Source organism: Tiliqua scincoides, chromosome 10 (genome assembly GCF_035046505.1).
Source record: "Tiliqua scincoides isolate rTilSci1 chromosome 10, rTilSci1.hap2, whole genome shotgun sequence".
Classification (NCBI taxonomy): Eukaryota; Metazoa; Chordata; class Lepidosauria; order Squamata; family Scincidae; genus Tiliqua; species Tiliqua scincoides.
The window spans coordinates 21,515,894-21,542,136 of NC_089830.1; positions in this window are offsets into that span (position 1 = coordinate 21,515,894).

Genomic DNA, 26,243 nt, shown 5'->3' on the forward strand with positions numbered 1-26,243 from the left:
TGGACTCACAGGCTATCCTGCATTTGGTGCAGGAATTAAAACTTAGGGGTTAGCCTTAAGGGCTTCTTACTATAAGATTTTTCTTAAGGTGATAGCTGGTTTACTATATTTTACAAGTCTTTGGCATATACTAGTGATGCCAAAAACTTTAAATGCAATCTGTACCTATAAAAGGCACAGAATGAAGGGGAATTTATTGTTTTTTGAGGGCTTGCCTGTGGTATTGTACCACAGGGCAAATCATGTTTTTTTTTGTTTTAATGAGCTAATACAAAAAAAAGAGGAGGCTAACATAAAGTTAGGCTGTTAGACTTACTTTAAAAGAAAACTTACTAATAATTTTTTTTTTTTTTTTGGTCCTTTCTTTAAGATGGTTGATACTTATGGAGCTATACTGCATTTTGTGCAGTAGTTAAAACTATGCGCTTTAGGAGCTTTTGATTGCCAGAAATATGGCATCACATTTTAAATATAACGTATGTTTGATGGTTAGGATAAGAAGCTTGTAGTTTTGCTGTGTTAAATGCTTTTTTACTTAACAGCATGTAAGAAAGCTGTTTATGGTGGGGGGTTGGTCTTGCTGTTTGAACTATTGGAATGATGTCTGTCCTGACAAAGTTAGGAGCATTTATATACTACATTTGACTTTTTTGGCAGGGTGGCTGCTTATTTACTATACTTTGTGAATTTTTGGCATCTATTAATGATGCCAGAATATTTAAGTATAATATACTTTTTGTGGCAAAGAATGAGGAAGAGTTTGCTATTTTTTAAAGACTTGCCTATATTATTAGGACAAGCTTATAATTTTTGGGAATATTTGTCTGTGCTATTTGATTTAAAATTGAGAGCTTGCTCCATAATTAAATGGCTGCAAGGCTTGATTTACCTATTATTGACACACGATGGGGTTATTTTACATCATAAAATTTAAATTTGGATTTGGGAGGCCAAATTAACGTGGTTCCATGGGTTGAATTTGTTCGTTTACTTCATGGAGATCATACAAGAGTCTCCATTTTCTAAATGTCTTTTCTTATGACAAATATTGGTATATTCTATGGACTGATGAAAAGAACAATATGTTTGACTTATAATTGTTCTTAAATTAATGGGTGCAATGCCTCCAATTTTTCTTTAGACAGAGGCTATTGCTTCACCTAAACTGGGCTACCTGGTATCCAGGTAAGTGGCATGACATTGCCTGTGGAGTTGTGCCACATGGCAATTTATAGTTTTTATTCTGATAGGATAAATACACAAGGAGGATTATGGATAGCTTAAGAGTTCCTTTTGTTCTGTTTACAAAGTACCACGTTTAAAGGTGCTTCTCTCGGAATACCAAGGGCATTGTTTTTGTTGCTCTTGTGGAGGTCTAGTTTTGGCTTTGCTGTGTGTTACCTATGCTTGCTTACTGTGGAGTTCTTTTCTTACTAAGTTGGTACAAAGGAGGGAAAAATACAAGCTAACAAAAAGGGTTTTTTAAAGAGCACCTGGAGGAACACAGATGAGTGCTTTTAAGTCTTAAGAACAACAAAGAAAGTCAGGCTGCTAGAAATAAGAAAAAGCAAGGGTTCCTGTGCCAGGGCGCCAGAAGTCCCTGTGCCAGGGCTAGAAGTTGCAGAGGGTCCCTGTTTTTCCCAGGTTCAGATGAAGCAATGAATGGGAGCAACCTATAACAGGTTGCTGAATATAGCAGAGAGCAAAGCAGTTTGTCTGCTATACTTGGCTGGCCCACGTCTGGGCACCCAGCATAGCCACAAAGTTGCTGAGAAGCAAATAGACCTCAAAGTCAGGATGCTTGTAAAAGCAAATGCAGTGAGAAGTCAGAGAGACAAAAGAAATCCAAAAGTTGCGACGCAAGGCCGCTTGGAAAACATACAAGGCTGTAAGAGTGAGGCTAGAGCAATAGAAAGTCAAAGCAATAGGTGGGAGGTAGACAGCGGACAAGCTGCTTGAATAAAAAAAAAACAAGACAGCCTGTCTACTGTACCTGATTGTTGCAGAGAGTCTCTGTCCTAGGACCAGAAGTCCCTGTCCCAGGATTAGAGGTCCCTGTTCGAGGCGCCAGATGTAGCATTTTGGTGCTGCTTGAGGAGCAGCTTGAGAGGCTGCGTTGGTGTGGTAGAGAAGCCGTAGCAAGAATTAGACAACAGACACAGGTTTCATAGAGGTTGAAAGTGCTGGAAGCAGGAGCAAGAATGAAATCAAGGGAGAAGTGAAGTGCTGTCTCCTAGCTCCTGACCCAGCTTTTTATTAAGTCTCAAAACACATGATATAAGGTTACGTAGTTGGGAAATTTCCACAAAGATGCTACCTTGCTTCATACCAGCTGCCTACTAGCTAGTTCTAGTAGGCACATTCCTAGATAAGATTCTCCTTCATAGCATTCTGCTGCTCACAGGCACAGAGTTCAATGACCCAACATATTTTCAAGGTTGGTTGAGTGTGCCCAACTGCGCAGGTGTGCCTGACTGTCCTTGATGCCAAATATGCTAAGACATATTAAACTTTAGTGTCTGTGCATGTATATTTACTACACATCCCTCTCTTTCAAAATCCACATGTCTGCACATGGCTCAAAGTAGCAGCTGCCTGGACCCTCTGGGTTTGTTTCTTAGTGCCACAACACTTGGTATCATGCAAATATTTATAGCCTGTAAATGGTCCATTTACAATATTTCCTTTTTTTATTTATACAATTTTGGAGGTTAGATTGTTCCGCATGAACAGTCCAGACCAGGGGTGCTCACACTTTTTTGGCTCGAGAGCTACTTTGAAACCCAGCAAGGCCCAGAGATCTACCAGAGATTTTTTACAATGTCCGCACCATCATAACATATAACATTTATGTGTACAATGTATGTTGGTGTACCTTGCAGAACCGCATGAGCCAATATTGCACAACACAACATAATTAACTATAAACATTTTTTGTAATTACTTGAGTTTACTTTGATGACTTGCACTGAAGTGAATCAGCCAAGGATGCATAGTCCGGACAGTAGCTGCTGACAGCCAGACTCAAGCACACTTCCAAAAGTTCATCAGTCATGGTGGAACGGTACTTGGACTTAATGATCTTCATGTAGGAAAAGGCTGACTCACATAAATAAGTGGAGCCCTTCCTGCCTCAGGTGCTCTTATATCCCTGAGGGCCCTATTGCCTTCAAGTGGCTGCAGCTGTGCAGCACACTCTGCTGCATGCCCAGGCCTTACCCTTAAAGGGGCCACTGATGACACCACATCTACCTCCTCACCAGATCTTCCTCGATTCCAATACAAGTGGGGGGGGGGAGCAGATCTCTATACAGACCAGTGCAAAAACAGGGGAAAGGTGTGGGGGACGGAAGATCTCTATATAGAAATCACAGCAAGACCAGTGCAAAACTCCTTGCATACAGAACCAACAGATGGAAGTTGGGGGGGGGGGCAGATCTCCATACATACCAGTGCAAAAACAGGGGAAAGGTAAGTCAGCCCCAGTAGAGCCCACTCCCAGGGATGTGTGGATGGGAGAGAAGCCTGCCAGTGGCTCCTCTCCCAGGGAGGAGCCTGCCAGGGGCTCACTCCCTGGGCTCACACCATGGGCTCCCTGGGCTCACTCCCTGGGCTCACAAGCCTGCCAGGGGCTCACTCCCAGGGATGTGTGGACGGGAGAGATGCCTGTGAGCAGCTCCTCTCCAGGTCTACTCACGAGTCAGCCCCAGTAGAGTCAACGGGGCTCACTCCCAGGGATGCGTGGATGGGAGAGAAGCCTGTGATCGACTCATTTTGCCTCGCGATTGACCAGTCGATCGCGATCAACGTATTGAGCACCCCTGGTCCAGACCTTCAATCGTCTCTGGGTGGGGGATTCACCCTCTTTCTTTTTTCATTTGGGAAATGATCTTCTAAAAGTCCCCAGAACCAAGAACCAGAGGACATCCACTAAAATTGAGTGTTGGGAGAGTTAGAACAGACAAAAGAAAATATTTCTTTACTCAGCATGTGGTTGGTCTGTGGAACTCCTTGCCGCAGGATGCGGTGATGGCATCTGGCCTAGATGCCTTTAAAAGGGGATTGGACAAGTTTCTGAAGGAAAAATCCATTACGGGTTATAAGACATGATGTGTATGTGCAACCTCCTGATTTTAGAAATGGGCTATGTCAGAATGCCAGATGCAATGGAGGGCACCAGGATGCACGTCTCTTGTGGTCTGGTGTGTTCCCTGGGGCATTTGGTGGGCTGCTGTGAGATACAGGAAGCTGGACTAGATGGGCCTATGGCCTGATCCAGTGGGGCTGTTCTTATGTTCTTCCATAGTATCATGCTAAGGAAGGAGAAGAACCCCTACATGGTATAAGTCTAGGTTTTTTAATAGCAACCTTTGCAAGACTTACAACTGAATCCTAACCAGTGCTGATTCAGGGGGGCAAAGGAAGCTGCACCCTGTGCTGATAATGAGCAAGCTGGAGGTCTCTTTGAGGCAAGGGAATGTTGGTCCCCTTGTTCCAGGGCAGTGGTGTCGCGAGGGAGATGCCAGGGGGTGCAGGGCAAACCAGGTGACATGCACGGGATTGTGTGACACCACTACTGGCTAAAATTTTTAAAATATTGGTATTTTTGAATAATATCATCACGTGATGTATCATTTGATGCATAATTTCATGCCGAATGCAATGAAACAAACTGCATAGTTATCTCTAGTCTATCAAAGATTATACCCCCCCCCCCACCAAAAAAACAACAGTGGGGTGGGGCAATGATGCATCACCATGCCCACTGCCTGGGACATTGCCCCACCCACTGCATGGGAGAAGGTCCATGATGGGGGTGGTGCACTGGCAGTATAGGGGGGTCTCTTGTTTGCCCCACTGTGAAGACAAGAAACAACCATCAGGTGACCTCTGTGAATGGGACATAGTTCCTTCTCCCTCTGTGTCCTGGTTCAGCTGACACAGGAAAAGACCTCTCACTTGCCCAGGTATTTTTCATAAGGCAAGAAGGATAGATCAGTGGGGCTAGAAGCCAGGAAAGCCTCCAGCCATGTCAAATGCTTGGTGGAGGGGTGACTGGGTCTCTTTAAACCCCTTCCCCTCCAAGTCTATGGTTTCCACTGGAGAGATGCTGCATGCTTAATAAAATTACAACTCTTGAGCCAACCCATTGCTGCAATGACATGTGGAGTTATGGAGTTGCTCCTCTGAGTTTGAGATGGCGGTTGAAAATCTAACCGGCCACTTCTCAGGAATTGGGTGGTTGAATGTAACAATGCCACAATTTGGCCCACATACTAGAGATAAGAAAGGACAATGAAGCAAGAGGAGATGTATTAATGTGCGGTGAAATGAACCAAACTGCTCCCCTCTAAAACACAAGAGTTATGGAAAGAAATGCATAAGAAAATAAGAAAAATTCATTTTAAGTGAAAAGATAGATTTTAAGAATTACAAAAATCCTAGCTATGCAATGGGGAGTTGCCCTGAAATATTAGCAAGCAAGCAACAGGTACAAGCGTGTGAAGAAAAGGACAGGGAAAGGATAGCTGTCTTGCCCACATGTGGAGTGTAGGTGTTCCTTTGAGTACAACTGTTGAATGCGTGTAGATGAGAACAAGCTCCTGAAAGTCATCTCTGCCTCCTGGCATTCACCTGAAAGTCTGTGCGGGGGCAAGGCGTGAAATGACAGCCTCTTTGCACCTAACTGGAAACCATGATTTTCTAAATGATTTGCCATGATTTGGGGGTTGATCGACTGTGATGGCATGGTTGTCCACAGAAGAATGTTGTCAATGTGAAGGAGGTAAAGAACAGATGGTATTTATTTATTTATTTATCAAAGCAGAGCCTCAGAGCACTATCCTAACATTGCTGTGGGATTCCAGTTTATGTGATGTTCCACTGTAGCAGCCCAGACTGCTTGGATCTGTGCCTCCTCTTTAGGAGGCGCAGATCCGAGTAGACCCATTGGGGCTGCAGTGGCTCTCCCCAGGGTAAGAGGAAATGATTCCCTTTGCCTTGACCGAGCCACTTTCAGCCTTGACTTAAGAAAAGTCAAGTGGATGATAGTCAAGTTATTGCTGTCCAGTCAAGGTTATTTCCAGCATTTAGCTTGTCTGCTTTGGGAACAGCAGAAGCAATTCAGTGTTAGTTCACTATTTTATTAAATAACAATCTGTTCATTTAAGGAGGCCTGGTTGAGGGTTCTGGCACCTTCAGTGGTCCAGCAGGAAGTGAACCTTGAAATGACTTTTCTGCTGGCGGCCCCCACCTTTTTAAAAAAGTCAACTCTCTGTAGGAGACTGACAACTTCCTTGCCAGGTTTTCTGCACTAACTGAAATTCCCCCCCCCCCAGGTGCAGTATCAGGTTTCCAGAGACCCTAATACAAAGGGTTGCACTGAGGCATGGATGACACCCTCCATGCCCTCCTGTGGGTACCAACACTGTCTAGTGATACTGAGCCTCAAAACTTTAAATGCAGCTGAATTAGGAACCAACATGGCTCTGCAATGAAAGTGGTCAGGGGTCTTCAGCTAAAGAAGGAACATTTCAAAGCGGAACAAATTGGGAAATACACCTTCCCATCTAAAAGACAAAATGGCTGCTGGACATATCTTGGGTGCACCAGGACCAGTGACATGGAACACCTGCAATCCTAGACACACTTCATCTGGGAGTAAGTGCTATTGAATTCAATGAAACTTACTTCTGAGTTTTCCAGACGTTTTCCAGACTCACAAAGAAAGTCTGGTCCAACAAGAAGCTGACAGAACATACCAAGATCCAGGTCTACAGAGCTTGCGTCCTGAATACACTTCTGTACTGCAGCGAGTCATGGACTCTCCCCTCACAACAGGAGAGGAAACTGAACGCTTTCCACATGCGCTGCCTCCGGCGCATTCTCGGCATCACCAGGCAGGACAAAGTTCCTAACAACACAGTCCTGGAACGTGCTGGAGTCCCTAGCATGTACGCACTTCTTAAACAGAGATGCCTGCGTTGGCTCGGTCATGTCGTGAGAATGGATGATGGCCAGATCCCAAAGGATCTCCTCTATGGAGAACTCGTGCAAGGAAAGCGCCCTACAGGTAGACCACAGCTGCGATACAAGGACATCTGCAAAAGGGATCTGAAGGCCTTAGGGATGGACCTCAACAAGTGGGAAACCCTGGCCTCTGAGCGGCCCGCTTGGAGGCAGGCTGTGCAGCATGGCCTTTCCCAGTTTGAAGAGACACTTTGCCAACAGTCTGAGGCAAAGAGGCAAAGAAGGAAGGCCCATAGCCAGGGAGACAGACCAGGGACAGATTGCACTTGCTCCCGGTGTGGAAGGGATTGTCACTCCCGGATTGGCCTTTTCAGCCACACTAGACACTGTGCCAGAACCACCTTTCAGAGTGCGATACCATAGTCTTTTGAGACTGAAGGTTGCCAATACAAATAATCACTGCTTTTTTTTGTAAAAGAAAAGGTGCAGGAACTCACAACTTGTTAATCTTTTATTTATTTATTTTTAAACCATTTTTTATTGGAGAAATAAAATATTTTTTATGTGCTTCCCCCTAAAGATGAACTTACTTCTGAGTAGACATGCATAGAATTGGGCTGTCAATCTCCACATCCCCTTCCCCCTAGCTACTTCTTCTACACATGGGGAAAAATACTGTACAGGTGCACTTGTAGTGTGTAGTATGTAGTGTGGCACTATGAGGAGAGGAAACAGTGAATGGATTCCAAAAAATGGCTTATGTGAGTTCCATGTAGTAAAATTACTCTAAGCAACTGTGGGAGTAAGCACAAAAAAGGAATTCTTACATGAGAGGGGTCCTTAGGTGCACATAGAAACAGCTGTGTTTGCAAACAAGCGATTAAATATGGTTTAATTCAGGTATCAGAATACTCTGTGTCTTTGCTTGGCATGCAATTGTATGTTCTCTGCTGCCCTGAGCAGCTGCTGTGCATTGCTGGAGAGGAGCTGCAAATGCTGGCTGGCAGAGGGCATGCTTGTGGGGGAAGGATGAGGAGGATCTCTGGCAAGGCTGGACAGCACATTGTACACACTTAGAATCCCTTTTCACCTGCCCTTAGCATGTGAAAACGGATGCAGATATATATCTCTGCCAGGATTAAGAGCCCAATCCTAGGTATGTCTACTCTGAAGTAAGTCTCGTTCTAGTCAATGGAGCTTACTCCCAGGAAAGTGCCTAGGATTGCAGCCTAAGAGCCCAATCCTATGCATGTCTACTCAGAAGTCCACTTTAGTGATTGGGGCTTACTGTGGATAGGATGGCAGCCTCAGGGCCCAATCCTGTGCCTGTCTCCTCAGAAGTCAGTCCCATTAGAGTCAATGTGGCTTCCTCCCAGGAAAGTATGGAGAGGACTGCAGCCTCAGAGCCAAAGCCTATAGCTGTCTACTCAAAAGTCAGTCCCACTAGAGGCAGTGGGGCTTCCTCCCAGGAAAGTATGGAGAGGACTGCAGCCTCAGAGCCCCTCTTCTGCCTGTCTACTCAGGCTGCAAGGCTATGACACTTTCCTGGGAGTAAGCCCCATTGAACACAATGGAACTTACTTCTGAGTAGACATGCATAGGCTTGGGCTCTCAGGCTGCAAGGCTATGCACCTTTTCCCAGGAGCAAGCCCCATTGAGCACAATGAGACTTACTTCTGCGTAGACACCAGCCAGCCCCTCCTCCTCCGCCAAGCCAGTACCTGGGCGTTTCATGGGTGCCGCAGCCCGTCTCCCTGGCTGGCTGGCTGTCCGTCCGTCCTCCTCCTCAGCATCGGCGCGTGTCCCCTGCGCCCTCCACCGGCTTGGAAGCTGCGCAGGGAAGCAGAGTGCAGGGGGAGGGGAGGCGGGCTGGCCTCAGGCGAGAGCTTGGAGATGGGGGCAGGAGGGGGTCGTTGCGTGGTCAGGCAGGGGCCGGGCACCCATCCACCCTGCACCCCCAGCACCCACCCAGTGAATGCCTCTGTTTTGCTCCCCCCCAGAATGCCTCCGAAGGGGAGGGGCCCCTGCAAAAAGGTGCAGGAACTCCGTCCCCCCGCGTTCCATTAGAAAAAAAGCCCTGCAAATAATACTTCTGAGTAGACATGCGTAGAATGGAACTGTACCAGTATATGGGAGTTATTTTTCCCTCTCTCTGTAATCTGTTCTAGTCAGAGGCCAAAGAATAAATGTGTCCTTTTTTGGAGAAAGACCAAAAAAGGACAGTCGGGAAAGAGAAATACACGAGAATGTTGGAAGGGATTGCACAAGGACTTCCAAGGAAAGGCAAAAGGGTGAGGACCCTTGATTTTGAGAAAGGAGGACGGGGAGAAGCCGATACTGGTTTTTGCAACGGCTGAGTCACTGGGCTTGGCCCACAGAGGCAACTGCCACCCAGGAGGGCACCCAGTATAAATACAGCCATCCCTTTGCCATCATTTCCAAATCCGACTGAGTAGAGAATAAAGATCAAAAAAAGCCAACAATGAAGTTCTACATTGTGGCCGCTTTCCTCTTCATCTGCCTGCTCTCCCTGCAAGGCATTGCAGCTCAGGTCAGGGTAACAGGGAACTGGGTTTATTGCATGCTGGTGGGTGGTCAGGAGGCCCTTAGGAAGGGTCAGTGTAAGTGATTGCTAACTGAAACTGACATTGAATTGCACAGGAATTTGAAAGTTGATAACCTTTGAGATGTTTATTTCTCCCCATCAGGATTCCGTGTTGGAGGGACTTCTGTAGAAAAGTCCATATTGACAATGTACTTGGGGATCTGATTTTCCCCCCACATTCTGGTCCTCTGTTTCACTCTGTCCTGAGTTCTGGTTCTGAAGTTCATTGGGAGAAGAAAGATTTCTAAAAGAAAGAACTGGAGCGTGCACAATCTATATGTCAGACAGGAATCAGGGCTAATTGCAGGTGATGCTTGTCCTGATGTGAGGAGGAACAAAACTGCATCTCCTACAGTACTTCCTGGAAGCAGAGTCAGGAACCATGCAAGGATGAATGCTGGCAAACCTTGCAAGCCCTTGCCACTGACTTCCTCCTCCACATTTTTCTAAGAAGTCCAGACCCATCCACAATTGCTGCCACTTACATCTGCAGATTCAGGGTCAATACTGGGAAACTGAGTGGGCTATGAAGTTATCCACCTAAACTATTCTCCTTTTGCTCCTTTTCAGCAATTCCAAAACAGTGGAGGAATGGGCATCCTCAACGCCAATGGGGTAAGTGCCAGAGTCCCTCTAGGTTTTGAGGTTGAGTGTTAACTGACCAGTGTTCCTCTCTTTTCCTTCGGGGGGGGGGGATGGTCTCCCTTTCAAATGGGGGAAAGATTCCAGCAGACTTTGGTTCCTTCCCATCAGAAGGAAAGTCTTCCAGAGGACTTGGGTTTTGAGGGAAAGGAAGCCCACCACAACTTAGATCTCTATTCCTGATGGTCTTGCCAGGAACATTATCCCAACTTTGTAAAATTACAGCTTTGCATGTGGGGATATATAATTTTTAACTGGAAGTGGGTGTGAAAGGAGAAGGGGGGAGAGCATAAGTACTTGGTATGTTACTTATCACCTGTTAAATCCATTAACTGGATATAGTTGAGGTAATGAATAACTATTAATACTAGTTAGATAACCATAAGAGCAACAGCCACAGACCTGGACACCACCTGATGCAGAGGAGTGCTAGTTCTCTGCTCGTCCAATCCTATGGAAGTTCTCTGTGCTAGTTCTAGTACCATTCCAGTTCTAGCTCTAGTTCTGGTTCTACGAGTTCTAGTTTTAGTTATGCATAGCAGACATGCAGAGGAGTGCTAGTTCTCTGCCAGTCCAAACCTATGAAAAGTGTTTTCTCAGGAGTAAGTCCTGTTGTAGGCAATGGGGCTTATTCCCAGGCAAGTGTGCATAGGATTGCGGCCTGCAGAACCCAACTTCTCCCCCAATTGGCAGAGATTTTAGAAATGGGCTATGTCAGAATGCCAGATGCAAGGGAGGGCACCAGGATGAGGTCTCTTGTGATCTGGTGAGCTCCCTGGGGCATTTGGTGGGCCGCAGTGAGATACAGGAAGCTGGACTAGATGGGCCTATGGCCTGATCCAGTAGGGCTGTTCTTATGTTCTAAGATGAAACATTGAAGTTTCCATTCCTGCTGCTAAATTATTCTCTTTCTTTTCCAGGCTGTCGGGAATGGCAATGGTAATATTGGAGGAGGAGCCAATAGCAACATCCACTATAACGTGAGTGACCAGAAGGTCTTTGTATTTTGAGAAGGATCATTAGCTGCTCCCTTCTCCATAGAAAAGAATCTGTTTTCACAACTGCTCAAAATAGTCCTAAGACTGTCTTTGTCCTTAGTGGGGATTTCCTGATGATTGTTCTGTATCAAATTTTAAATCATCTTACCCCACCTGAAATCTCAGTTCATTCTCTCTGTGCTTCAGCTAAACATCCCACATTTGTGGCCCTGGGCATTGAAGTGTGTGGGTTACATGCGCATTAAATTAAGTCCGTAGTTTTAAAGTCCAAATTTGAGGTGATGCTTTTCAACTTTTGTTCTTCTCAGCGACAACCTGGGAAGAGGTCATAGCTGCCGGGATACAGCAATGGGATTTATGAGCTTGATTAGTGTGATGATCTTGGAGCTGCGTGGGGGGGGGGGGGGAGAACGATCCAGGGATTGGGAGGAGAAGGACGTGGGGATGAGAAGCAAGGGTGATCCAGGTATTAATGGGGGAGGAAAGGACAATGTGGGGGAGTGATGCAGTGTCTGGTGACAGCAATGCATGATTGTCAAGTAGGAAAAAATATTGAATGAAAAAATATGAATGAAAATGAATTTTTTTTTTTTTTTTTTGCTTTCATGTGCCTACTGCAAATGCACTTCTCCTGGAGGTTGAAACATTTTAAGGTTCAAAATAAGTGTTTGAAGGTTTGCCTGCTCCTTTGTATGCCATTCATAATTTTGTCCCAACTGTGCGCAAAGGGAATAATGCATTGTTGTTGCTTTGTATTGCAGGGTGGGAAGTGACCCCGGAGTCTCAGTGAGTATTTGAATCTGGTTCTTTGAATGTCACATTGAACTGTAGGATTTAATGGCACAGAGTTTCTAAGATCAACCCTGTACCTTCCTTTGGAATACCCCCCCATTGCCTTAACAATATTGGCATCAATTGGGATTCGTTTTTTCTCAGTGGGATAAATTAGTGGTTTCCAAACCCTTTAGCACAGCCATTTTCAACCACTGTGCCATGGCACACTGGTGTGCCGCGAGTGGTTCACAGGTGTGCTGCAGGAATTAGGGGGAAGATTATTTATTAGTAGGGTCAGTGGGGAAGTGAGCCCCAAGTTGGCAGCACGGTGTGTCTTGTCAATTGTCAAAAACCTGTTGGTGTGCCTTGACCATTTTAGTGCCTTGTCAGTGTGCCATGAGATGAAAAAGGTTGAAAATGGCAGCTTTAGCACCAGACCCTCTTTTTAAAATGACACTCTCTTGGGACCCTCCTTGTTTCTTGAAGAAAAAAAATAAATCACATACCAGCTGCTCATGGCTTGGTTTTTATTCTTTTTGTTGCAAGGTATCTTCAGGGCTCAAGAACAAACTCAGCAGACTCAAATTGTGGTTCTCTCCAAGCTTTTATTCATTGCTAGCAATGGGCTTCTCTTGGTGGTTCAAAATGGGGAGCACAGAGAGCTGTGGTAACTGTCAGTGTCTCCAGAGAAAAAGCAAGGTTCCAAAGCTTGTTTTAGTTTATATACCTCTAGTCTCTTTGTCTGGAAAATCTTACTATCATTGGCTAAAGAGCTGGTGATGTCAGAAATGGAACTTCTTTTTTGATTAGCCACAGGCTCCTAGCATTTGATTGGTTGTGCCATATATGGAGAGTGTATTTGAATATCTCAGGTTACTGCATATACCATATTTGGAAAGGACCTCCCTCTGCATTGCTATCATATTTCAGAAAACAAGATCTTTAACATTCTGTAGGTGGCACTGTGCTTCTATCCTATTCAGAGCTTAACTGTTATATTTTCTTTATTTCTTTATTTATGCAACTTGCACACTAGAGTTTAGACTCCTCTTATTTGTCTTGGGATATAGAGCTTTATTTTAATACTAAAAACTCAATATTTTGCTTCTAAGCAAAGTTATTAAGTGATTTCTAAATCTTGGTTGAAGCTTGCTTTCTCTGATGATTTTCAGAATACAAGCTGTGTTTTTTTTGGAATGTTTTCAACCTGGGCCCCTCTTGACATTCCTTAGATATCTTTTGCTAGTGGTTTCTGTCAATTTGATTAACCATTCTGGACTTACTATCTATTCTTTGGGTCTGCTCGGCGCCAGGAAAGTCTGAGCATTTTAGTTAATTGGCAGGTTTGAAATATTCTTTGCTAGGTAAGAATTTCAACTGTGAGGAGTTACCCTCTTTTCTAACTCTTTAACTCTCTAACACATTCCAGGTCTGTTCTTCAAGCTTACTTTGAGACACATTTGAAACTTAAATCCTTTCAAATTAGTTTCTCTTATTAATCTAACTAATTTTAACAAAACTAGAATCTACTCTTCTATTTATACTTTTAATTGTATTTTCTAACTTATTAGAGCAGTGAAGAATCTAATATACTTGCTAACTTCTATGATCTAATTTTTGTCTGAGTCTACAGAGATTTGATATGCAATAAATTTTGACAGTTTGAAGTATTTCAGGGGAGCAGGCCTGCTTTAGCTGCATCTGTTTTCAAGGCTTAAGTCTCTTTAAGTCCCTATTTTTGGTGCCAGAGAGCTTGTCTGAATTCAAACTGCTCCTTATTCAGAAGCTGACATTTAAATTCTAATCTATCATTCTTACTAATTAGCTTCTGTTTTTACAACTTTATTAGGCAATCTTTATTAGCTGTTGGTAGTAGGATCTGTAACACTATCCCTTTTTATTGCAGCTTTAGAGACCATAAAATGCTCTTTTTTGTTCTAAAGCACTGCTACACATGAGACAAATAACTGATTTAGCTATAACACCTATTAACTTTGGTTCTTAAAGAAAACTTATTTGTTACACTTTAAAATACTGGATTTTGTTTAAATCCTATTTTCCTTTGTCCACATGCAGCCTGACATTCTTCACTTTCTTTTGAAGCTGCCTCTCTCTCATTTATCACTTAATTAGCCTGACAGTTACTAACTCTTATCTTGATGTGTCAAATTGTTTTATTACTTGGGGCCTCTCCTGCTATCCCAATTTTATTATCTCTGCCTTCACCCAGCTTGGACACTGAATGGTCACACAGAGTTCATTTGATTCTCCTGTATATCTTGCTCTCTATAACCAATTTAACATGGGACTTTGATATAATTTGACTTTAGAAGTAACCTAATATATTACTTTTAGGCCTTTTCTTGCTACAAAGAATATTTCTTTATATTTAGATTGAGGCCATGTGTCTCAGCAAAACTCTTGGCCTGCATTTGAGACAGAAATAAGATGGATCCAAAGCCTTCATTGCTTCTCATTGAACTGCTCGGGAAAATGGCTTCACATACATTCATAGCCTGGCATCATTAAGCATTTGGTTGGCATAAGTTTGTTTTGGCCTTTCAAACATACATTTGAACAAACATCATGACATTTCATTGGCTTCACTGAACATGTATACTTCTTGGTCTCTTAACCTAAGTTTGGTTTTACCCAGCCTGCCTCTTTTTTACTATGTTGTAGAGCTGCTTTCTGGAGTGTTTGCTGAGATTCATCAGACTGGGACCATTCTGGTGGACTTGCATTCCCCTTTGCCTGGTCTTTGATAGGAGCTGAGGCACATTCACCGGCTCATGAAAAAATGTTCTCAGTTTCACTTTCCATAGGGGATAATATGTTTTCCTCATCAGTGCTCTCCTTGTTAGTTTCATGACCTACCATCGATCAGTCAGGATCCACTGGCGAGCAGAGACCCGTAGTTTGGGAAACTGTGGGATAAATGAATCTTATATTTGCCATTACAGTCAAGGATGATGCACATCCATCCCTGAATATCCCTGTTCTGATTGCCTTAACCCCCCCCCCCCCCGCCATTTCAGTGTTTTCACTGCCATATCATCCCTGGAATGCACGGGGCCATAATTGAGGATCATACCTCTGAGCATGTGCTGAGTGTCTGTCCTGCACTACTGAGGGTCAGTTTCAACTTGGCCTAGCAAAGAGAGAGCTCACATTTACAGTGTGAATTGGTCCTGCAGCCCTGTGTGTATGTTGTGAACTGTTTTATGTGCCTGGAGATTCTTATCAATATTTCTTCTTTTACAGACCTGGACACCACCTGATTCAGCTGCGGAGATGCCTCCTACCCCTACCCCGCCCTTCGCTTATAGGCACCTTTCTCCTGCCCTTCCCGCTATGCCACTGTCTGCAGATGCTAACTTCTGTTCATTTCCCCCAAGTCCCCTTGGCTAATCAATAAACCTTGTGGCTTTGCAAAGCATCTTCTCTCTCTGTCACCCTCTGATCTAGCAGCTAAATTGAAAGGACCATTCCCAGTGGAGAGGATATTGGGAACAGTTGCAAGTGCGCCCATTGAAAATGTTGCCCTCATTCTGTCAGAAAGAATTGGGATTAGGATATTGGCAGCACCAGAGCCACTGATCCTGCCTCCCCTCCTGGGACCTGATTGACTCCCCCCCCCTGCCACCCCCAGGACCAATGATATGGAAAGACCTGCAATCCTATACACACTTGACTAGGAGTAAGTCCTACTGAATTCATTGAGACTTCTCAGTAGACATGTGTATAATTGAACTGTGCAAACATTTCTTACACTTACAAGTATATTTTTTCACTCTATGTGATCTATTATTCGTGTGCACCCCAAAAAGCATGAGAGACAGAGGCTTGTTTTAAGAGGGCCACTTTATTGAAACCGTACCACTTTTTTTATTGCCGCCCCTGAAGGGTTGAGGCAGCTGGACTGCGCCGCTTCCCACAGACCAGCAAGCCTTGTGGTTGTCTTTCCATCCAGCCAGAGGGCTTGCCAGCCAACCTCCCCAAGCCAGGCAAGCAATGTGTGAGCAGTCCTGGCTCACCCACCGACCTTGCTGACTTCAGGTTGGATGCCTGTCAACTCTTGCATACTTGACCCTCACAACACCTGCCTAAAGTGGCCAAAATAGAATGAAATAAATGAAGGTGAAACAAACCTAACCACACAACACCACACTACTCTGGGTAGGCAAAACAAATGTCTATCCTGGCCAAATTGTCCACCCTGGTTCATCCTGGTCAAAAATTTTGCTGTCAATCAATTTTTTGACAGCAAAAAATTCTGTCTCCCATGAAGGGCAGCCAGGTACTGTATGAATGGAGGGTGGGTGGGGGGTTACCCAGTGGAGTTGAACCGAGGTCCGGTAGCATGCCAGCCCAAAGCAAGCAGTCTGCCCAACCCCCCAAAGCATCCCGCCCAATACGGAACCAACCTTTCCCGCTTCTTCCAAGCGTGCTGGGGGGGGCAGGGCAAAGAGTGGTTGCACATGATCAAGCACCACCAGCATTCTAGCAAGAGCACCAAGAATGAAAGTGCCTTCAAAAGAAAGTCCAGAAAAGGGCAAGAAGACAGGAGGGGAACATGCAAAACAGTCAGAAGGGTTGCACCAAGGCTTCCAAGGAACCGAAAGAGGGAGAGGACCACTGATGATGTGGAAAGTGGACTGGGAAAAGCAAGCATTGTTTCTTTCAAAGCCTGAGTCACTGGGCTCAGCCCACAGAGGCAATCACTATCCAAAACAGCATCTAGCATAAAAAGTGTTGCCGGTGTTCCAAAACTCAGCCCTATGAAGAAAAGGGGAGAAGATCAAAGGAACCCAAAAATGAAGTTATACATTGTGGCTGTTTTCCTCCTCATCTGCCTGGTCTACCTGCAGGACACCTGTGCTCTTCTCAGGGTAAGTAGGACCTTGACTTCTTGTATGGTGGTGGCCTAGGCAGCCACAGAGAGGATGGTGTTGCAAAAGTTCATGAATGTTGATAACAGTTATTGAGTCCCGTCCTGATTAACTAGTTCCATCCAGTGGCCTTGGTGCTAAGGAGCCCTGCTAGAGCTGCCAAGTCTATGAAGACTTTATTAGGGGCCATGAAATGAGCTGAGCACCCGCCCTCGTTTCTGGTCCTGATGAGGCAGGTCTATGAAAATAGTAGAACAGTGCATATTTTATGCCTTTTTTCACATTTCTACACAACCCTTCCTCCAAGGAGCTCAGGGTAAAGTACATAGTTGCTACCCTCCTTTTGTCCTCATGACAACCCTGAGAGGTAGGTGACACTAGGAGATGATGACTGGCCCAAGGTCACCAAGGAAGCTTTGCGGTTGAGCAAGAATTTGAATCCGAACCTTCCAGGTTGAAGTCCAGCTCCCAAACCAGTACACCATGACACTTTACAGAGTACCAGTATTGAGAAGATAGTTCTCTGTCCCAAGGAGTTGAGCAGCTGCTATTCATGGAGGTAAAAATGGAGGCATGTGAAGAAATTATGAAAGCATTTTCAGAGGCATTGCATGTTCTTGAGCTTAGTCTCAGTAGGGGACGGTCCAGTCCTGCTTCTAGACCATCCCTGAATAGGAGATGTGGAATTAGGACTTATGCAGAACAATGTAATGGGAAAAAGGGGGTGCTGAGGAACTCTTTGAAGATATAAGATTCTAGGAAGCATCTTCTTCCCTGGGAGGCTGTTCCAGGCATAAAGGGTACCAAGAGGAAGGTCATCTGGGATAGTCTAATACAGGTTCTCTCTTTTATTCTTCCTGCTGTTGTGGTAAAGGTGTTTCATCTCCAAAAAATGAGATAGACATGGAGACTGTAGCTCTGCAGGGCGGGGGTGGGGGAGGAACTATCTAGTCTGCAACTTTCTTTTTCAATCTAGGTGTTGCATGTTCCATTGATAGAAGGTTGGCTATCTTGGGACTTGCTTCATGCCTTCTTTTTCATTGCAGGGTCCCTGCAGGGGTCGGAGAGTAAGTATCAATAAACCCCAGTGATCCATCTCGACTTGGGCTCTGCACCCACCCACGGCAGGGTGTCTTCGAACAATAAACCTTTTTGTGCCAATATGCACTGAGAATGATGATGGATTGCAACTAAGGAAAGCTAATTGTGACTAAGCTGCATTTAAATCAAGGGGACTAACTAGTCGCTATTAACTTCAGGTCCCATTAACCCAGTTTTGCCTGACTCACAGGTATATACATTTGGTCCCTGTTGAGTATATGCAGGAGGGCAGGAGGTCTGGTCTAGAGAGTATAGCCTCCGTCTGCCTGAAGATAACATCCACAAGGTCGCCAGTTCGAGGCCACCAGCACCGTGCGACCTTGAAGAGCTGACAAGCTGAAACCGAGCTATTCCATCTGTTCTGAGCATGGGAGGATGGAGGCCAGAATGTGAAGCCAGATCGGAATGAAACACCTGAATGTAGTAGTTCTTGAAAGAAAGAACCTTCTTTCAATTGTAAAAATCCCTATTTAATAAAGGATTTAAATAAGCCTGCCTATGTAAACCGCCTTGAATAAAGTCTTGAATAAAGACCAAGAAAGGCGGTATATAAATACCTGTTATTATTATTATTATTATTATTATTATTATTATTATTATATGCAATGTTCGGCAGATATGGCTTAATTTTAACTGCCCTTAAACATCCCTAACTTGCTTTGGATACAAGTCATTGTATGAAGTCCAGTAAACCTGCAGATTTAGGAACCAACATGTTCCTGGGTTGGAGAATAAGCCCTACAAGGAAAGGTGAACTTGATATGCTTACCCTGGAGAAGGTTGAGAGAGGGTGTGATAGAGCTGTTCAAATTCCTGAAGGGCTGGCATAAGGAAGATGGAACAAGTTTGTTCTCAGTTGCCTCTGGGAGCAGAACTAAATTCAATGGGTACAAATGACAATAATAATAATAATAATAATAATAATAATAATAATAATAATAATAATAATAATAATAATATCTTTATTTTTACCCCGCCTTTCTCCCCGAAGGGACTCAAGGCGGCTTACAACAGATTAAAAAACATAATTTGAAACAAATAAAAACATATTAACACGTCATAAAAACTGTAATCAGATAAAAAATAGGTAAAAGGAGCATAGAGCAGCACAAATCATAAAAGAATCAGGCCTGTAAAAAATATTAAAAGATGTTAAAAAAGATGTTAAAAAGGCCGAGAACTCAGAAGGCTTGTTTAAACAGAAGGGTCTTCAGGCCTTGCCGAAAGGTCTCAAGAGAGGGAGCCATTCCTAAGTCAAGGGGAAGGGAGTTCCATAGCATTGGTGTCACTACTGAGAAGGCCCTATTTCTTGCCGCCGCCCCACGTACCTCCCTAGACGGCGGCACTTGTAAAAAGGCCTTCTCTGATGACCTAAGAGGACGAGCCGGATTGTACGGGAGTAGGCAATCTCTAAGATACCCTGGCCCAGAGCAGTATAGGGCTTTAAAGGTCAAAACCAGCAAGAGAGACAAGACAAGAGAGGAGATTCTGGTTGAACATCTGGAAGAAGCTCTTGACGGTAAGGGCAGTTTGGCAGGAGAACAGATTGCCAGAGGCGGAGGTAGATTCTCTCTCCCTGGAGATCTTCAAGGAAAGTCTTACAGGCACCGGCTAAAGATGCTCTAGGGTGATTTCCTGCTCCAGACAGGGGGGTTGAACTAGATGGCCTTGTGGGTCACTTCCAACTCTATGATTCTGTTGAAGACATGAGGGCATGAGCTGCTCTGCCAAAAGTTAAATTGTTCACTAGACAGCCAAATAGAAAGACCAGGGCATGGAATGGCCCCTTAGGATTTTCATCAATCAGGTTCTTGACTTGAAAACACTCTACTTCAATACAAGCACAGAGCAGAATTGTGACTACAGAGAAGGAGGGAGGGAGGGAGAGGTGAAATGAGGGCCAAAGTCTTGCCCAATGCTTTCAGTGGAAAGAGGGTGTGGACATTGGTGGGATTCAAATAAATTAACAACAGGTTCTATGTCCTAATGAACAATAAGCAACTCAGCTTCAATTGTCTGCAGCAAAGGACGTTGAAAGACTACGGCTGCACTCCTATACTGTACAGTACACACTTTCCTGGGAGTAAGTCCCATTGAACATAATGGGACTTACTTCTGAGTAGACAGTCATAGGATTGCACTGTAACTTTAACCCAATGTCTAAATCCAAATGGTAAGGCTGCAATTCTGTCCTCTGTAGTCACACTTACAGGCCTCTGGCTACTAGTTTCCAAGGAGGATAAACATGTGGCTGAAATGCACACTTCAAATGGACATTTTTCTTGAATTCTCAAGGCAGTTGTATAATGAAATCAGGAAGGCACCAAGAAGAGGAGGTGGGAACTGCCAGGGCTCCAGGTTACCAACCTCTGGAGACACCACAGCAGCATAGCACCTTCACATCTGCACAAACCAACTTGCTGCACTGGGCTTTGAGCTGGGCCACCTTCCTTCTCAGTGGGAACTTGGTGATTTTTACCAGAGCAGTCAATCCTCTCAAGGATCTGGTTCACTTTTAGTGGTGAACATCTGGTCAGCAAAAGTGCACTGAGCACATAGTCTGACACCTCATCATCAACCAAAAGCAACAACAGCACAGTAACATCTTTACATCTCCCCTTCTGTTTTGTTCTATTACAACATTCCTCAGCATCTGCCTCTCGCCATTGTGCATGGCCCACCTCCGGGAAGTACAACTGGAAGTAACTAGAATGACTTTATCACCAGTTATTTCCATACTAAGAGGCCAGACATGATGCAACAAACAACGGTAAAAGGCTCAGGCTACAATCCTATCCACTTTTTCCTGGTAGTAAGTCCCATTGTCTATAATGGAACTTACTTCTGAGTAGACATGCATAGGATTGGGCTCCCAGGGTAGATGGGAGGGATGTTTTGAGTGCAAGAAAAGCAGAACTGAGCCTCCTACCACTGTTTGTTGCATCATATTGCTGGTCTCACTGCCAGGCAGTGGAGGTCTTGGGGGGGGGGGTCCTGCCATGAGTACCACTGGGCACCACCTCAAGTACCACCGGTGGTATTAGTACTACTGGTTGAGAAATGCTGCTCTATTGCTTTTACCACCCAGCCCCAAAAAGAATTTCAGTGAACTCTAAAGCTTCCCCCTCCAACTTCCAGCTCTGCAATCCAATACACGTCTACTCAGAAGCCCAACAAGTTCAAGGGGAGTTGTTGACTTCCAGGGTTTGAGAGAGAATGGCAGCCTTGAAGGACAGTTTCACTAATGAGCAAAAAGGTACTGTGAGGGGACTGTTCTTCTAGGTTGCTTTCCAACAGGCAACAGCAGATACCCATCACATTGGTCTACTCTAGTGGTGATTCTCCTACAAATTTGAGGGCTGCTACTGACCAGGGAGTGCAAAGCAGGGGCCTGCAGTGGGTGGGGAGGCAGATGAGGCAGAACCTCCCCACCACAGTCCTTCGAAAGTGTTGCAGCTGTGTAGGTGCCCAAGCACCCACAACCCAGTCTAAAAATGAAAATTAACAGCACATATAACAAGCCTTGCAGGTTTTGAGGTTCACCCTGATCACAAGTTCTTCCCAGTTCTTCTCCAGTTCTTCTTCATTAGGTGATAAGACCTAAACCCAATTTGCAAACTTGTTCAAAAAATCTTCAATTTCTAGTTAGCCTGCCATTTCACTTGCATGGGGGGGAGAATAACCTAAAGGAACTTTTCTGTTAGAGAAGGAGCAATGCTAACTGTACCATCCTCAGCACACTTACCTGGGAATAGCAGCCCAATCCTATGCAAGCCTACACAGGAGTAAATCACATTCTATAGTCAATTGGGCTTGCTTCCCAGGTGTGAGCAGGATTGCAGCCTAAGGGCTATCCAACTTTCCAGAGCCAATGCAGCCACATTGCAGTCCCGAGGTAAGGGAACAAACATTCCCTTGTCACAAGCAGACCTCCAGGACTTGGTGCTGGAAAGTTACCGTTAAGAGGACTTAGGACCCAATCCTATTCAATTTTCCAGTGCCAGTGCAGCTGTACCAATAGGGCATGCACTGCATCCTGTAGTGGGGGGCAGGGAACATTGGTTCCCTTACCTCAGGGCTGCATTGTGACTGCACAGGTGCTAGAAGAAAGCCTCACTGAGCACAATAGACTTACTTCTCAGTAGACATGCATAGGATTGTGCCCTAAGGCTGCAATCCTACTTCCACTTTCCTGGGAATAAGCCCTATTGGCTATAATGAGATTTACTTCTGAGTAGATATGCATAGGATTCTGCTCAAAGGCTGCAATCCTATCCACACTTTCCTGGGAGTAAGACCCATTGAACACAATAGGACTTACTTCTGAGAAGACCTGCATAGGATTGTACCCTTAATGAAGTAATGTTTTGTGCCACATTCCTGCCTTTTTTTAACCTGAGGAATTTCAGCTGTGGGAGCATCGCCTCTATGTGTCTGATAGTGTATTATACAATCACTGTGTAACAACACGTTGTATTGCAATGAAAAGATCCCAGGCACAAAACTGCATTCCCATACCCCAAGGATGAAAACCAACCCCATGGTGCAGTCCTGTGCTTGTGGGAAGTAAAGGCACAATCCCTATGCCCGTCTACTCAGAAGTAAGTCCCATTATAGTCAACAGAGCTTACTGCAGCATGAGAGCCCAAGCCTATGCATGTCTACTCATTATAGAGTCTCATTATAGCCAAAGGGGCTTACTTGCAGGAAAGTGTGGCTAGGAGTGCAGCCTTTGAGCACAATCCTATGCATGTCTACTCAGGAGTAAGTCATTATAGCCAAAGGGACTTACTCCCAGGAAAGTGTGGATAGGATCGCAGCCTCAGTGATGAGGATGAGATGCTTCCTTCTTCGCCTTCTCATTGACAGTGTCTACTCAGAGGTAAGTCCCACTGTATTCAATGGGGCTTACTCCCAGGAAAGTGTGGCAAACTCAGAGAGGAGGATGAGATGCTTCCTTCCTTCACCTTCTGAATGACAGTGGCTGCAATCCTAACCACACTTTCCTGAGAGTAAGCCCCATTGAACAAAATAGGAGTTACTTCTGAGTAGACCTGGTTAGGATTGTGCTCAGTGCCTACCCAGAGGTAAGTTCCATTGTGTGTCCATGGATGTGCGGCAGGGGGGCGGGGGGCTCGCCCTCGGGGGTGGCGGGGACTCTTTGGGAGGGAGCTGCTCCGGCACCCTCCTCTTCATCCCGCCCGCGCCCCAGACCCACTGGGAGAGCTGAGCCAAAGGAGCCTCCAGGCGCAGGAACAGTCTACTCGCCAGTCAGCCAGCTTGGCTGGGGAGGAGAGGCGTGGGGCAGGCAGCTGGGCTGCTTCTCTCGCCCTCATAAGCAGGCTGCATCTGTGGGCATGCCAGCCGTTCGCGCCCTTTCGCAGGAGCTGCAAAAGTAAGCTCACAAGGGCTGGTGAGCGGCAGCCACGTTGCGGAAGACACCAGTTGGCTGCGTCCGGCTTGCCCCTTCAGCCCCAGCAGCCTTGGCACCCGCTGGGAGCGACCCCCTTTGCCCCAGGACGGGTTGGCCCCGCACGGCTGCTGCCCCCAGGAGGGTTAGCCCTGACATTTCAAGGCGCGAGCTCCCTGGCCAGCAAACGGTTCTTAGAACCAACAGCTGGATTAGGTAGGGGTTCTATAGAATAGATGAGAACCTGCTGAATCCCACCACTGCCTCTGAGCATGTGCCGAATGTCCTTTCTGCAGCACTGTTTCAAGGGCCTGTTTCAACTTTACCCAGTTGGCATAGCAAAGAGAGAGCTGACATTTACAGTGTGAATTGGTCCTGCAACATGATGAAGCAAGAGACGTGGAGGTTGAAATTAGACATAAAACCTGAAGGGGGGGGGTGTTTGTAGTGAGGTATTTTCTGTATTTGGAGATCCTCACCATTATTTCTTATTTTACAGACCTGAATACCACTTGCTGCCACTGTGAAGATGCCTCTTGCCCTTACCCTACCCTTCACTCATAAGCACCATCCTTCTGCCTTCCCACTAGGATGCTGTAGTCCGATGATCATCCTTCCTCTGCTGTTCTGTTTCCCTGTGACCCCTGCTAATTAATAAATTTGTCTTTGCAAAGCATCTTCTAATTCTCTCTGGTCTGGAAGTTAAATCTAGGAACCTTTCCCAGTGGAGGGGATACAAGTTGCAAGTGTTCCCATTGAAAATATTGCACGCATTCTACCCCTCCCTCCAAATAAAAGGGAGTAAAATTGCAATTAAAGGGTAAAGATCAAACTCTGTGACATTTATTGTGTCAATTTGAAGTGCTGGCTTTATTTACATACTAAAGGTATTTGCATGCTAAAGGTTGCCCCCAGCCTCCCATCCGTCTCTTTCAAAATCCACATGTCTGCACATGGCTCAAAGTAGCAGCTGTCTGGACCCTCTGGGTTTGTTTCTTAGTGCCACAACACTTGGAATCATGCAAATATTTTATAGCCTGTAAAGGGTCCGTTTACAATATTTCATTTTTCCATTTATACGATTTTGGAAGTTAGATTGCTCCGCATGAACAGTCCAGACCTTCAGTCGTCTCTGGGTGGGGGATTCACCCTCTTTCTCTTTTCATTTGGGAAATGATCTTTTACATATCCCCGGAACCCAAAACCAGGGGACCAGAGTGTTGGGAGAGTTAGAAACCAGAGTTTCAAAACCAGAGTGTTGGGAGAGTTAGAACAAACAAAAGAAAATATTTCTTTACTCAGCGTGTGGTTGGTCTGTGGAACTCCATGCCGCAGGATGTGGTGATGGCATCTGGCCTGGATGCCTTTAAAAGGGGATTGGACAAGTTTCTGGAGGAAAAATCCATTATGGGTTACAAGCCATGATGTGTATGTGCAACCTCCTGATTTTAGAAATGGGCTATGTCAGAATGCCAGATGCAAGGGAGGGTACCAGGATGCAGGTCTCTTGTGATCTGGTGTGCTCCCTGGGGCATTTGGTGGGCCGCTGTGAGACACAGGAAGCTGGACTAGATGGACCTATGGCCTGATCCAGTGGGGCTGTTCTTATGTTCTTACATAGTATCATGCTAACGAAGGAGAAGAACCCCTACACTGTATTTGCAATTTACCCCTACACTGTATTTTTGCAATTCAAAAACTAGGTTTTTGAATTGCAACCTTTGCAAGACTTGCAACTGAATCCTAACCAGTGCTGATTCAGGGGGGCAAAGGAAGCTGCACCCTGTGCTGGAAATGAGCAAGCTGGAGGTCCCTTTGAGGCAAGGGAATGTTGGTCCCCTTGTTCCAGGGCAGTGGTGTCGCTAGGGAGATGCGAGGGGGTGCAGGGCATACCAGGTGACATGCACGGGGTTGTGTGACAACACTACTGGCTAAAAAATTTTAAATACTGGTATTTTTGAATAATACCATCACGTGATGTATCATTTGATGCACAATTTCATGCCGAATGCAATGAAACAAACTGCATAGAGATATCTCTAGTCTATCAAAGATTATACTCCCCCCCCCAAAAGAAACAACAGTGGGGTGGGGCAATGATGCATCACCATGCCCACTGCCTGGGACATTGCCCCACACACTGCATGGGAGAAGGTCCATGATGGGGGTGGCGCACTGGCAGTAGAAGGGGGTCTCTTGTTTGCCCCACTGTGAAGACAAGAAACAACCATCAGGTGACCTCTGTGAATGGGACATCGTTCCTTCTCCCTCTGTGTCCTGGTTCAGCTGACACAGGAGAAGACCTCTCACTTGCCCAGGTATTTTTCATAAGGCAAGAAGGATAGATCACTGGGGGTAGAAGCCAGGAAAGCCTCCAGCCATGTCAAATGCTTGGTGGAGGGGTGACTGGGTCTCTTTAAACCCCTTCCCCTCCAAGTCTATGGTTTCCACTGGAGAGATGCTGCATGCTTAATAAAATTACAACTCTTGAGCCAACCCATTGCTGCAATGACATGTGGAGTTATGGAGTTGCTCCTCTGAGTTTGAGATGGCGGTTGAAAATCTAACCGGCCACTTCTCAGGAATTGGGTGGTTGAATGTAACAATGCCACAATTTGGCCCACATACTAGAGATAAGAGAGGACAATGAAGCAAGAGGAGATGTATTAATGTGCGGTGAAATGAAGCAAACTGCTCCCCTCTAAAACACAAGAGTTATGGAAAGAAATGCATAAGAAAATAAGAAAAAATCATTTTAAGTGAAAAGATAGATTTTAAGAATTACAAAAATCCTAGCTATGCAATGGGGAGTTGCCCTGAAATATTAGCAAGCAAGCAACAGGTACAAGCGT